Below are 15917 nucleotides of genomic sequence, written 5' to 3'. Positions count from 1 at the left end.
TTTATTAAATTTTTTTTTTGAAAATATAAAACGTAAATAAATTTGTTTGCTAAATACCGGCACAAAATCTGGACCGCGTTTGATTACTTGTTTAAGGAAAATTCATTATTATGTGGGTAATAAATTGCTTCTTTGCATGCCACTGCGTCAAAAGATCGACTTTTTAACTAAATCCTAATTAGTGTAGGAATTATTTTTGTTAGGACATATGTGAATCATATTAAGAACATATGTCATTTAGAATTGGCTAATCTTTTGACAAAATGCACTTTATTTGTAATTGAGTAGATCTAAGATGTGTTTAATACTTCAAGGAACAAGAGTTTAAGTACAAGTATTGAAACCATGAAAATTTGTCTAAGAAACAAGTAAAGAAGTGCTGGATTTTAAAAGGGATCTTCAACCCAATGCTCGACAGCTGCCCGATAGATAACTTATCTATCGAGATTTACGAAGATCAGTTTTTCAATTCTGATTTCATGCATATCCATGTCTATGCAATTAGGCTTTCTTTTCTCACAATCCTAAACATATATAATGATTATTTTAAGAGCCATCAAAGGTTGCACAAGTGTGAGGCAAAGGTTTTGTTCATGCAAATTGTGACCTGAGACAAAATTTGCCCTAGTTCATCTTTCTCTTGAAGAAGTTACTGCATTTGTGTGCCGTAGGATTTTATGACCAAGGAAATTCATGATCTTCTTTGTACTGATGAACTGGAGAATTTTGCAACCAACATCCTTCTCAAGTTAATGTGTTAGTCAAGTACTTAGATTCGTGCAAAGGAGTAAGCCGCATACTGGAATCCATGCATCTATTGATTAGTCACATACTGGGAGCCGTGCATTGAAAATGAGAGATTATCACTACAGAACAAGTCCAATTGCGTATTAGGGTAAGGGTTCAACTAAAGATTGGTATAAGATACTGGGATTCTTTTGCTTGTAACTGCTTATTGTGATAATAGTGAATTCTCGGGAGTGGTGACCTTAAATTCACCCGGTGAGGTTTTTGCCTTGGAAGTTTTCTCCATTCGTAAACAAATCACCGCGTCAACTTTATTTTCCACTGCATTTAACTTAGTTGATGATTTGTTTGTGCTACCACGCGTATTGCATGTTAATCAACTTAATTAATTCACTTGACTAATTAATTGGTTAATTTATCATAAGGGGTCAATACATTTTTGGCCTATCACTTTTCTTTGACTGCCAACTAATTCAGGTGGCAATTTGACAATAATTTTTTATCCACAATAATCAAAACCAAAACCGGCTCTCTATTATATAAGAATCACCTTCCTTCTCTTCTAGTACACAATACCATAGCCCTTTATTCTTCTATTTGTTTTGTCACCATGAATCCATTGTTTTCTTCGCATCTTCGTTACAATCCTGAACAACCCAAATTAACCTCACCTACTGTGTGAAGTTCTGAAGAGAAGAAGATATTTGGAAGCTTAATCAAAGAAATTCCACTTAATTGTGTCCACATATTTTCAATACAACTGCTAGTAAGATGCAATCGAAAAGTATACTAGAGATTAAGGAACACTACGGGGAGTTGGTTGAAGGAATATTTGTGAAATTGGTGAAACTAGTAGAGATAGATCAGTAGCACATGTTGTTAAAGAAAGATCCAATAAGAAGAAAAAAAAGGAAAAGAAATAGCAGTTATTGTGGAAGAAAAACCCAAGAAAAAACGAGGGAAGGGGGATCAATGGACCGAGGAAGAACATGAGTCTGTATCAAAAACTTTTACTTATCCATGTTTTTGTAATGCTATCATTATTGTTAATATATATATATATATATATATATATATATATATTTGTGTAAACAATATGATTTTTTTTCATTAAATACATATCTGAATTTTCCTTAAATACACATCTGCACAGACCAGTTTTTTTCATTAAAAACTTATCTATATTTTCATTAAATACAGATTTGAAAATTTTTCTGAAAAAGTTTTCTTTTTTATAAAATTGCAGATTTTTAAATTTCAAATAAGGAGTTAAGAATTAGGTTAAAGTCTTTCTTTTTAATATGTGATGCATGCATAATAAGTTTATCTCATGAATATGAATCATCTTTTAACAAAATAAATTTTTACTTTTAAAAAACAGATCTAATTTTTTACAAACCAAATCTCTTTTTTTTTTTTTCTTTTTCTTTTTTTTTTTAACTTTTCAAAACAGATCTAATTATTCTCAACAAAAATATTCTTTTTTTACCCTTTTAAAAAACAAATTTGATTTTTACAAATCAAATCTCGTTTTTTTTTATTTTACAAAAGCAGATCTGATTTTTACTATTCCAATCCCATTTTTTTTTACTTTTCAAAAACAGATCTGATTTTTTACAAATCAAATCTCTTTCTTTTTCTTTTTTTTTCAAAATAGATCTGATTTTTCTTTTAAAAAAGGACATTATTCATAAGACAAATTTGTTTAAATTAATTTTTGTCAAGTGTTTGTCATGTGTATTATAACATATCATTCAACATTATATAAAAAGGGTATATAATGGTCATTAGAGTCTTGAAGATCAGACTCTGTCTAAGCATAATGGGTGCCTAGCACCTTCCCCTTCCGTAACCTAGCCCCAAACTTAGGATTTTGGATAGGTAAACTAGTGTTTTGTCTTTAATTTTGGTAGAATGTAACTACAACCGAAGCTTTGTATTTTTTTTTTTTTTGCATAGATTGTAACAAGGACCAAAGCCTTGTAAGGTTAATCTACCAAATTGTACTTTTTTTTATTCAATCAATGACATTTGATGTATTTTGAATATGTAATTGTATTTATTTTTTCTTATTTTTTTTGTATAAAAAAATAAGTAGCAACTCCACACCACTTACCCAAAAAGAGAGGTGCCTTAAAATACCGGAATCTCTTTTTTTTAGAGCACCCAAGTTCCCAGTCTCTCACACACGGCTTAGTCAATCTGGAACCAGTGCAATCAAGTTCGGCTCAATCAACCAGCCGATGCCCTTCACCAGGTTGCTCACCTCTCTAGAGTTTGGTTAGCAGAGTTCCATGCAAGACTGGTTGCTCTCATTACATAGGTACAACAAACTCATCAAGCCAATTGTCGATGGAAGCCTCCAATGTCAGAGTTATTTAAATAAATTTTAACGGAGCGGTTTTTCTAAATGACAACAAATCCAAAATAGAAGTGGTTATTATTGACAACAGGGGTTTAGTGATTGCTTCCTGCTCAAAGATACTGCATCAGGCGTTCTGTAGTGATGATGTTTAAGCTATGGTTGTGGTTTGGGCTCTCTCTTTTGCATCAGAAGTTGGTGTGGAGTGGGCTGTTTTCGAGGGTTACTCGTTGGTATTGATTAAAGGCCTAATGGATGATGATAGTTCATTGGCTCCTTTTGGGTTGCTGGTTGAGGATGCCAAGGTTTTGTCTCAACAATTTGATCAGTTGCTTTACTCTCCTACAAAGAGAAAAGGTAACACAGTAACTCATAGTCTGGCTAAATATGTCATCGGCATTCCATATTTTTTAGTGTGGATGGAGGATATTCTACCACAGCTTCATTCTGTTTTAAAAGCCGATTGAATAGGCTTACTTTAATAAAAAAATTGATGTTTTGCCCTAAAAAAAAAAAAAAAACTATTTGCTTGAATAACTTCGTGGTTTGCCTCAGTTTTATGTTAGATAGCTAACTTAACAGGCTATAATACCTATTCGAAGACTCCTCTATTTTACTGGGTAAACTTTACATTTACTATTGCCAACATTATCCTCATACTAAGTGTGTATATTAAAATATAAAAGCTGTACAAATTACAAGTAATAATCCCATTGATGTTAGACATTAGTATTATTTACAAAGATATTTTTCCCTGAAAAACAAGTTACTACCGAACAAATAAAAGAAGCTCAAATCAAAATAGATCAATCAATTTAAGGTAACATATTTTCCTATTAAGTATTTTGGAACATTACATGCTCTTTTTTTTTTTTTTTTTTTTTTGATGGGAGGAACATTACATGTTTATTCAAAGGAAGTTTTACTCTTTAATAAAAATGTTCATCAACTTTATACAATTAAATTTGTTTTGATTGTTCAAAGAATTAATACAAGTAATATAAATATATTGAGAATATAAAATTTCCACTTAATTATTGTTATTGTTACTGTTATAACAACAAAAACAACAAAATGTAGAGTTTAATCCTCTTGAATTTGGAAGACTAGTAAAAGGTGATTCAAGCATGTCAAGTTAGCTATCCAGCATAATTGTGGTCCTTTTTGCCAGCTGTCTCTTTACACCAGAGATAGGAGGTATTCTGATTGAAAGAACCACTATACTTTAAAAAACATAAATATAATTTTTTTTTTTTAAATGTAAATTATTATCTATATTACAACGAAATTTTTATAAACTAATCATGAATGTGATGGATGTATTTCAATAAAATAATAAATAAATTTTGGAATTATATTTTATTATCAGTAACACATTTAATTTTTATTTTGTTATGTCTTATATAAGAAAATAAAGAATGGGTGAAAAAAAAAAAAAGGAAAAAGAGAAGAAGCCACAACTTTCAGGGATGGTAGTCTTAAGGGCAGCAAAAGGAACACCTTTTGAACAATTTTTTTTTAATTAAATAAATCTATTGAATAAGTAGTATATAGAAATATATTTTAACAAGTTTTAAATGAGTATGAACTATTAAAAAAACAATAAATAAAAATAGAGAGAATCCATATAGTAAGTAATTCTAACTTAGGAGAAAGCTCAAGCAACCTACGGTAACATATTTTTAAGCAAATTATTTTTGGAACACTGCGTGATTGTTTTACTCAATTCTAAAAAAAAAAATTACACTTAAGATAATGGTTCATAAAATTTATAAAAGAAATTTTGTTTTATTTGCTCAATGGATACAAGTAATAATAAAAAAAGGATACAAGTAATATAATTTTCTTTTATAGAATTTCAACCTAATGTCCATTTCTAATGATTGTCATCTTTATCATTAGACCAAGATATCAATCAGTTTTTAGTATAGGCGGGAATTAAACCCTAGATCTCTTATTTAACCATTAAAGACTTTACTAGTTTAACTAACTAAAAACCATGATATAAAAATATTTTGAACATAAAACTTTCACTTAATTATTATTATTGTTATTTTTATGTTTAAGCAAAGTTAGCCGACCCAACCCAAAGGATAAATCGTAAATAGGTCAACTTGCACCCGTCCTATTTGAAATGTTGGGTTAATCCGAGTCAACCTATGCCCGATTGTTTTTTAAATAAGGGAATTTTTAAATCATTTTAATAGGTAATATGCAATTCTGGATTTCTCTCTTAACCATATTTATAACCATAGTTGCTAGTTCATGAGAACTTAACCAAACTTTAGTTCTTTTGTTCTAACTAATAATGTAATTGTAGCTTGCTTAATAGTGCTTAAGCTTGGATTCCAAATTTTTAAGAGCATGGATTATCATATTCAAAACTCTAGCCCCGGCCCCTTGATTTTTAGAGTTCTACTAGGAAGTTATTTACAAATACTACCTGTGAACTTTGACGTGATTGTTAAGTTAATGAACAATTAACACCTTAAACCAAGGGAGTCAATTTCATACTGGAGGTTGTACCAATTTAACCAGTAGAACGATATATTTCAGTACCGGTTAATACTCGTGTACCGTTTCTAGTGTACCGTTATTTTTTATATTTATAAATATATATATATATATATATATATATGTATATATGTATCTGTGTGTGTGTGTGTGTGTGTGTATTATAATAAATATAAGAATTTACCATAAAATATTACCTCAATTCAGAACAAATTATTCATGATTTTAGACTTTAGCATCAAATTTTTTTTTTAAAAACACAATATAAAAAATAGAAAGCTTAATTGTTTATTGCATACTAAGAAAACAAATAATATTAATAAGTTAATGCAAATAAATTACCGTTCTGTCTTTACAAAAATTCAAAAATTACAAAACTAAAAAAAAAAAAAAAAGCTTTTTTTCTTTACCGGCTGGTACGCCTAGTATTGCCCAAAATTGGCCAGTAGATGGCTGGTACGGCCAGTATTTAAATTGATACGAAACGTTGATGTTTCTATACCGATATATGTACCGGCACAATGCATACCGGCCAGTACCGGTACGGTATCAACTACCTTGCCTTGAACTCTAGGTTTTTGACATATCAATCCTTTTGTTAGCATTTTTAGTTAAGCAATCCTTTTGTTAGCATTTTTAGTTAAAGCTTAACGGATTTAATCACATGTTGTGCGCAATGTAATAATGGCAATGAACATTATTGATGTTGTAGAATCATGTGCACAGTATTTGATTAAATATGTTAATCTTATCTGGAAAATAATGATTGAAGGTTTGATTTGTCATGAACCTAATGTCCCGGTGCAATTTTTCAAATAGAAAGTCAAAGGACCAAATTGACCCTCCCATTAATGTCCAAGAGTGATAGTTGGGAAAAAGCCACCTTACCTGAGATTACGACACAAACAGGCTTAGGCAAGGAAGTCAATACCGTACCAGAGGCTGTACCAGTTTGACTAGCGGTACGATATATTTCGGATACTGGTCAATACCGGTGTACCATTTCGGGTTTACCGCTATTTTTTACTATTTTATATAATATACAAAATTATAATGATTTTTTTTATAAACATTTAGTTATAATGATTATTTTATTGGTATGTTTATTGTTTTATATAATACTTTAGAGTAAATAAAGAGAGGTTTTTTTTTTTTTGTCTAAAAAAAAGAGAGGTTTTTTTTTAGAAAAAAAAAAAGTAAATAAAGAATACTTTTCAAAAAATTATATGGAAAAGTAAAAATTCAAAATTGTCACCTCTTTAAAATCAATTCACTATCACATCATCTAGGGTCCTAGGCCAAGCATTGGCGTTTTAAGTTTAAACTAAAGGAAATTTAAATAAACAATAAAAAATGTTATATTCACAATATTTTTCACAATACTTTTACAAGAATCACATCAAAATCTTATGTGGAAAGTTGTTACTAGTTCTAATTGAACCCACCGCTGAAATTATTTTTTTACTCACCATTATTAGTTAATTACTTAAAATTTATTATGAAAATATTGTGAAAATATTGTAGTAGTGTTTCTAAGTAGTCATTTCCTATTCTTTTCCTTTCTTTCATTCATATCCATACGTTTCCTTTTCTTTTCTTTTTTCTTTTTTTTTTCTCTTGATTTTTCTCCACCACACACCTGAGTCCTGACCTATACCCATATATCTCATCCTCTCCTTTCTTATCTCTACTTTCCAGAACTTGCCTCTCTCTTTCTCCTCTTCATCCGTGCTTCCTTTTTTTTTTTTTTCCTTTCCTCTTCGGCTCACTTCACACACACATGTGACACAGCCAACCATGATCTTTTGACTTCTCCTCTATGTTTGCATTTTTGTTTTTTATTTTCTTTCTTCTTCATCTCACTTCACTCACACACACAGCCGGCAGAGAGATTGGCCTTCGTCTGTCTGTCTTTTTTTTTTTTTTTTTTTTCTTCCTTCTTTTCTTGTTCTGATTCACTTTGTTGTTACAATGGAGCTTAGATAGGCTTTCATGTTCTTAATCTGTTGTTTTTTTTTTTTTTTTAAATTTGTTGTTCCAATTAAATTTGTATTTTTCCCTGTTCTTGACCTGTTGTTTCTAAAATTTAGATTGTATTTGTGTTTTGATTGGGTTACCGTTTGAGAGAGAGACAGATGAACAAAGAAGAGAGGAGGATTGTGTTTGTGTTTTCTTGGCTTACTCAGATTTGTATTTCGGCCCGGTATCTATTTACCGGCCGAAATAGCTGGATTTCGCCGGTACGGTCGAAACAGCCGGTATTTTTTCCGGTACGAAATAGGGGGTGTACTTGTACCGGTGCACTAGCCGGTACGGTATTTTCCAGTCGTACCAGCCGGTACGGTACGGTATCACCTACACTGGGCTTAGGTGCATGCTTTGAGCTTCACTTTTCAATTTTTTTGAATTTGCTCAAATAAGATGAAATTGATCTAGTAATTTATACCTCTTTCCTTTTTCATTAATCAAGAGTGTATGGTGCTCCCCTCCTCTCTCCTAAACCCCTCCTTTCTTCCATTTTTTTCAATTAGCCTTTTGTGTTCTTACTTCTTAGTGTTGAACTTATTTACCAAAATTTAGATTGCTTGTAGCTTGAATCATGCATATCTAACTTTTGGACTTGAGATTTAGGGTCCGTTTAGATATATTTGAAAACTGAAAACTGAAAATACTGTAGCAAAATAATTTTTAAATGTGTGAATAGTATTGCAGGATCCATTTTTAATAAAAATTTGCTGAAAAAGTGCGTGAACAGTACGCGCACAGGCATTTTGTCCCCTGCAACAAAAACAAAAACAAAAACAAAAAAAGAAAAAAAAAAAAAGAAGAAGAAGAAGAAGAAGAAGAAGGAAAACGCTGAACGCGGAAATGTTCAATGCAATCCAAACCCACCCTTAGATTGTGAATGAGTTGATGCCCTAACTAATAATGAGCAGCCCATGTTTGATGGTATTTACAAGCTTGCACATTCTTCTTCTTCTTCTAGCTTCAGTATAAATCTTGAGCAGTTTGTTTGCTTTAGATGTATCAAATGCTCCATAATTGTTGCTCTTTATCGTCAAACCAAATACGCTAATTGATTTTTGGTATAAACTGGAAAAGAGACTTGAGAAAGAGATAGAGAAGAAGAGGAAAAAAAAAAGTGAGATTAGTAAAAAACTACAAAAACAAAAATACGCAAATCAATAAATTAATAATTTCAACAATGTCAAAGGAAACACTATGGGAAGTTGGTTGAAGAATTAATGAGGCATAAGTCAAGTTTAGTTAGTATATCAGTATATCTTCTCTTTTTTTTTTTCAAAAATTTTGGGATATTGATGTAAGAAAAACGTACTAACCCTAGCAAATATTTTGATTGCCATGTCATGGATTAAGTGGCAATCTATTAACAAATTTTTTTATATAAAAAATTAAAATAACTAGTGTTATTAATTTTTTTTTTTTTTGAAAATATAAAACATAACTAAATTTGTTTGCTAAATACCGACACAAAATCTGTACCGCGTTTGATAATTTGATTACTTGTTTAGGGAAAAATTCATTATTATGTGGGTAATAAATTGCTTCTTTGCATGCCACTGCGTCAGAAAGATCGACTTTTTAACTAAATCCTAATTAGTGTAGGAATTCTTTTCTTTGGCTGCCAACTAATTCAGATGGCAATTTGACAATAATTTTTTATCCACAATAATCAAAACCATAACCGGCTCTCTATTATATAAGAATCACCTTCCTTCTCTTCTAGTACACAATACCATAGCCCTTTATTCTTCTATTTGTTTTGTCACCAAGAATCCATTGTTTTCTTCGCATCTTCGTTAAAATCCTGAACAACCCAAATTACTCTCACGTACTGTGTGGAGTTCTGAAGAGAAGAAGATATTTGGAAGCTTAATCAAAGAAATTCCACTTGATTGTGTCCACATATTTTCAATATAACTGCTAGTAAGCTGCAATCGAAAAGTATACTAGAGATTAAGGAACACTACGGGGAGTTAGTTGAAGGAATATTGTGAAATTGGTGAAACTATTGGAGATAGATCAGTAGCACATGTTGTTAAAGAAAGATCCAATAAGAAGAAAAAAGGAAAAGAAATAGCAGCTGTTGTGGAAGAAAAACCCAAGAAAAAACGAGGGAAGGGGGATCAATGGACCGAGGAAGAACATGAGTCTATCATAAAATTTTATTTATCCATGTTTTTGTTATGCTATTATTAGTGTTAATTTGTTCATATATATATATTTGTGAAAACAATATGATTTTTATTAAAAACATTAATAAAAATAAAAATAGAAATAGAAAACCCAATGATCAAACGTGACTGGTCGATTTTTAGTGGGTTAGCATTCTAGTTCTCATGTTAATCCAAAGAGGTGTTATACTTATTAGCTATGTTGTCTAAGGAAATATTTATTCTTTTCATAACTCAATTGACCTAATATTGATAAAATTTTGTTGTTAGTTTTACTTTGATATGTGTTGACTGGCTTCACTTTGATTCGTGTACTTAACACATCTCATGCATCATTTTTTCATGGGAATGAGTGAAATTCTAATTTTAATTATTATGGTTTCTCTATAAACAGGTTGTTCAAATGGGGTTTACAGATGTTTGGTAAGGGAGATTGGAAAAGCATTGCAAGGCACTTCGTTTCGTCAAAGAACAGTTCACAAATTGCAAGTCATGCCCAAAAACACTTTCTTCGCCTTGAGAAACTCATGCCCAACAAAATGTAACACCCACCTTTGGATTAAATAAGGCCTCAATTTCCAAAGATGCACCCATGTTTCCAATTGCATCTGCTACCCATCTTCCTGTGCAGAGTGATGCCTTTCTTATTGATCCATTTTACCCTGAGTTCCATTCTAATTAGTAGTGTCATTATTGAAGACAGATAAGCAACTTCCTTTTTCATTTATTTCTCTTCTATAACATGCCTTAGACTTAACTTTTTATATTATTTCAAGACGTAGATTATGCACTTAGAGCCTTTACTTTTGGATATCATAGATGAATGTGGATGTTAACGATTTATTATAGTTTGAATTTTATTATTTTTATCTAGATTATATGTGTGAATGTGTCATACAGTTCAGTACATCTTATATATATAGTTATTTTAATTTATAATTTATATGACTCATTTGATCTTTTCACATATTCCATGATTCCATAATCCCATTGATCACACCATAAGTCATGCTTATGAACGTCTTGTTCACCATTAGTAAATAGGAATTGCGCTATTTTAAGACACTAGTGTTAAAAAAAATGGTGAACGAGGACGAAAGAGAAAAATAAAAAAGCCAAAAGACCGTCTTCTAGTCATATTTTGGGCTTGTTATCTTTATTTAAAAAAATAAATTCTAATAATAATAATAATAGTAGTAGTAGTAGTAATAAAAAAGGTTACTTTGCATGATGAGGTGGGCGTGCGGAGGGGATATAAATCCAACTACTAACAATTTGTGAATGCTAATCATACTACTTAGTAATAATGTTCTTAAAAATAGCACTAACGTACCTTTTATGTTTTTTTAACACTAAGAGAAATTAACATGGTAGTCACAGTCTCACAGATCTAAATTCCGGTAACAAAGAACAAAATATATATCATTTACAATTAGACGTGGTCTGGACCTTTCAAATATTGATTCCACAATGAATATTAATCTATATATACTATAAAATCGAAGTATTTGACTTTTTGTTGACTTTTTTTGAAGCTCTCAAAATTTTCACATTATTTAAAAAATTAAAAATACTCTTTTCCTCTCCAAAACAAAACCCGATACTTGTCTTTTTTTTTTTTAAAACACCCGATTGACAACCCAAAACGAAGACGCAGAGAACTTCATTCTTCTCAATCCTTAGTCTCCACTCCCGCTAGAGCCATTCTCTTCCCCCACAACGGTACTAGCCCAAACTGCCTACTCTTCCAAGCAGTGGCGGAGCCAGGATCTAACTTGAGAAGGGGCAAAAATTACATTTGACAAGAACATTTATACACATGCAAGCGAACATATACATATAGTATTTGAGATCAATTTGCAAAATAACAATTCACTCATGTGTATGCTAAGCCATATTTAAATGCAAAAAAATTCCCAATAAAATAACATATTCATTATATTATATTTATCTATTTAGGAATTTATTTACATGAAAATCCTTTTAAAATTTTAATTATAAAAAAAAGTTATATCTCTACTTACAAATTGAAAGATTTTTAGCTGTTAGATAGGCATAAAGTTCAACTTAAGCCTCATCGCTTCAACGGCAATGTAACGACCAAAATCGGGAAACATTGTCCCAACTTTCTATAATTATTTTCCTTAAAACCATTTCTCAACAATCATAGCATCAACCAAAAAATAAAAGTGCAACAATTGAAAAGACCTTTTTCCGAATTTTCTTTCTCCTTCATATATTTTTGATAACCCAAGGAAAATTTAATAAGGCTATATCTATTTAGCACAAACAAATACATCACATAGTCATGAACTAAGTGGGAATTAATGGATGTAGTCTTAAAGGACAATATTTAAATTTTTACCGAATTTGAAATTTAACAATCTGAGAAAATCTAAAAACTCAAAGAGCATCAAATACAATTAACAAATTCAACTTAGAACTTTACCTCTTTGATGGTTGAGTAGATCTTTCCATGACATGACTTTATCGGAGTTCATTAAGGGCATTCAAGAAAACTTGAATTGATTTGATCAACTTATTAGACTGTGAATACATGTTCCTGCCCCTGCAAGTGAAACCACATTAAAAAGCTACTTTGTGAGAGCAACAACACGAAAGATATAGCAGAATTGCGCACATTAAACTCTAACTACTTTAAGCTTTATTGCAACGATGATGATGCACATTCGTCAGTGAACAACTTAATCAAAACTACTTTAAACCAATACTCTGTTATTGTAATTGTTAGACTTATGGTTAAGTGATTAAATTCATCATTTCCTAATAGCTTAAGTTTTTGGGACAATCGGTAATTTAACATGGTATCAGAGCAGGAAATCCTGAGTTCGATCATTGGTTTTATACTCTACCTCCCATTTAAAATGTTAAATTCCCACTTGTTGGGCCCCCACTTATAAAGGGAAAGTTTAGGCTCACAAGTGAGGGGGAGTGTTAAACTTATGATTAAGTGATTAAATTCACCATTTCCTAACAACTTAAACTTTTGGGACAATCGGTAATTTAATATGATATCAAAGCAGAAAATCTTGAATTCGATCCCTGGATTTACTTTACCTCCCATTTAAAAAGTAAAATTCCCACTTGTTGAGCCCCCACTTATAAAGGAAAAATCTAAGCTCACAAGTGAAGAGAAGTGTTAGACTTATGGTTAAGTGATTAAATTCACCATTTCCTAATAGTTTAAACTTTTGGAACAATCAATAATTTAACAGTAATGATGCTGATTACTTTAAGCTTTAAGCCAAAACCCTACTACTTGCAAACATTTACAAGGGCCAGTGCAACCTAGTGCAATGTAACTTTGTTTCTCATGCATAAAGTGCTTGCACATTGTCCAAAATCATTCCATATCCAATATACTTGGATTGTGTTAAATTCTTAATCTTTTATCTTTTTGGTTATCGCTTGTCTTTGTCAAAATCCTCCTTACAACATGTCTGCTGCTTCACAGAATTATAGAGGCATGGCTGACCTTACACTCACCTCATGATATCTTCCCATTGTATTTAAGAACAAGAAAAGGCATAGCCCACCAACAAGAAACAATTGAGACAATTCTTTCCACAGACACTCCCTCTAAGTTATTGCCTCCCAAAGAGTGATCGGTTTTAAACAGAAAATGACCCCAAAAAAAAAAAGAATGTCTAAACATTCTACTGATTTTAAAGGTAAAATAAACTTTAAAAAATTATAACCAACCAAAACAGCTCAAGAATACAACCTGCAAGGAGATAGATTTCTGAATACCAGCTTCCAAAAATCTTTCCTACTGGCCAGATGGACAATAACACTTCGCAATAGAACCTCAGCACACTATTTCTAGACATAATTTGTAAACAAAAATTGAACCTAATTAACCAAAATACGAGGCAACCATAATGAATACAATTAAACAGAACTTGATTTAGGAACTCTCAGGATATTTATAGGAAGTAAAAATACAATAACTTAAAATCACATCATTGCAATATCCAATTAGCGCGTACACAAGTGGACAAATCCACATCTCGAAGGTTCTACCTTGTGTCACCCATACAGAAGATTTCTCCAATGAAAATGCTTCAGTTGATAATATAAATGCAATCATAATAGTGCATATTCAATGTACTAATCATTAAATAAAAGAAAAGCTAAAAAGAGAAGAAGGGGAGGTCTAAACGCCAGAGGATAAACTAAAAAGTACCGAGGAAATAAAATCAAAATGTGAATTATACCAAACTGAAGGCTTAAATTAGCCTAGTTACAGTTTTGATTCGGATGATAGATGTGAAATACTAAGGCAGTTACAATTCCAATAAAAAAACATGGCAGAATTATGAGAATTAAAGAAGGGCCTGCAAAGTTGGGCTCCTTTGGACCAATGTTATGAATAATGTTTTAGACCCCGTTTTTGTCAATTTGAACAGGATATTTCGGTACGGGTAAATACTAGTGTGCCATTTCGGGATTATAGTCATAATATATATATTTACCATTTTGATATATATTTTTGGTCAAACCTATATATATTACCATGATTCTAAAAGTTATAAGGCCATATTTAATTTTAATAGTTATTATTATAATAACCATAACAAGTTTTTTAAAATATAATAACAATAATATCTACTAGACCAAAAAAAAAATCATAAAAATCACAGGAGAGGCTGGAAAAGACACAAAACCTGCAACCTATTAACTCTCCTTTTGAATTGTATTATTATAATACTAGTCACATGGAGTTGCTCACAAAACTAAAAAATTCGAACAAAAATGTCAAAATACAAAGCGCAATGAAAAAAAGTGAGGGTAACAGAGTAAACAAATGGGCAGACAACTAAAAAAATGTATAAAGTAAAGAAGAAAATGATTCAAGGCTACTCCTAAATATGAAGGACTCCACATATGAATAGTACACATGAATGCGTATATTTTGATAGAAAAATACAGGAAATGCAAGTTTTAAAAAAATGATTCAATGCCAAAATAAAGGATTAAAGAACAATCATTTTATGTTGTCTCAATAAAGAGACCATAATGAGGGGTTAAAATAGAGTAGAAAGGAAATGTAGGCACGGCATAATTCCTAATAAGTGGAAAAAGAAAGTGAAAATAAGGTGTGAACAATATCTAATTACTTGAGCACCAATGTAAACCTTTTAAAAGCTGAATGCATTCTACCTTCAATAAGTGGTCTCTTGGAGATTAGGCACGGCAAAATTCCTGATGGAACTTTCATATTTTATCAAAGATATCTATTTCAGGGAATGGTTCCAATTCCTGCCATAAAGATATCTGTCAATTTTCAGACAATATTTTAACCAAATCGAGTTCTTCAAGGCTTAAATACAAATGAAATAATTTGCTTCTAAAAACCATAGTCTAATGTAATCATAAAAAGCTGGATCAGAATCCACAGTTAGCAGGAGTAACAAAGACAGAACTTGAGACAATCTAGTTCCAGAATTCTCCCCATTAGCTTCAGATGGAATGCAACAAGCCACCAACTTTGACACCAAAAACTGCAGCAACAAACAATCAGATGAGAGCAGTAAATGTTGACTGAGAAAAAGGCAAAATGCTTGAGATTTTATGATATATATATGATATATATATATGAAGTTGTTCACCCAGCACACTGATCATTTACTTGGATGGGTTACTTTTAAAAGTCCTCAGCAATGTGGAAATAATACCACAGTATTGAGCTTGTAAAGCATGAGAACCAATGAATTGTCCAATTAAGTGGAAAAGATAACTGCATAAATTCAAAAGTAGACAATCTCAATGAGAAGTCATATTGACTGCAATGAGACATAATTGAACAAAATCGGCCCTGAATAACTTGAAAACTAATTAATAGCCTAATTTTCAAACAACAGTACCGTAAAAATTCACAGCATTAAGTGAAAATATAATATCCACCAATGATAAAGAAGAAAGAAAAAAGTGAAGCACCCCCAGACCTAGAAAATCCGAAATATAAACGAAAATTAGCCAATCAAAAAGCAACCATCACAAATTACATTATGAACATCCAGCAAAGTGATCATATACCCTCACTAATAATTGAAACTTGGAGAACAACTTCAAAA

General features: G+C 31.2%; 1 long non-coding RNA gene across 1 annotated transcript; it reads right to left on the bottom strand.

The window, feature by feature from the left end:
• Positions 1–12265: 12265 nt before the first annotated feature.
• LOC142626852 (uncharacterized) lies at positions 12266–15586 on the bottom strand. The gene is made up of 4 exons (XR_012842676.1): positions 15473–15586; positions 15267–15344; positions 15004–15102; positions 12266–12388 (listed from the first exon to the last, which is right to left on the bottom strand). It is a non-coding gene; the product is annotated as an uncharacterized LOC142626852 (long non-coding RNA).
• Between the last annotated feature and the right edge of the window lie 331 nt (positions 15587–15917).

The sequence above is a fragment of the Castanea sativa genome, chromosome 3 (genome assembly GCF_040712315.1).
Source record: "Castanea sativa cultivar Marrone di Chiusa Pesio chromosome 3, ASM4071231v1".
NCBI lineage: Eukaryota > Viridiplantae > Streptophyta > Magnoliopsida > Fagales > Fagaceae > Castanea > Castanea sativa.
The sequence above is the reverse complement of the archived record's forward strand: the minus strand, read 5'-3'. Positions and strand labels throughout refer to the sequence as shown.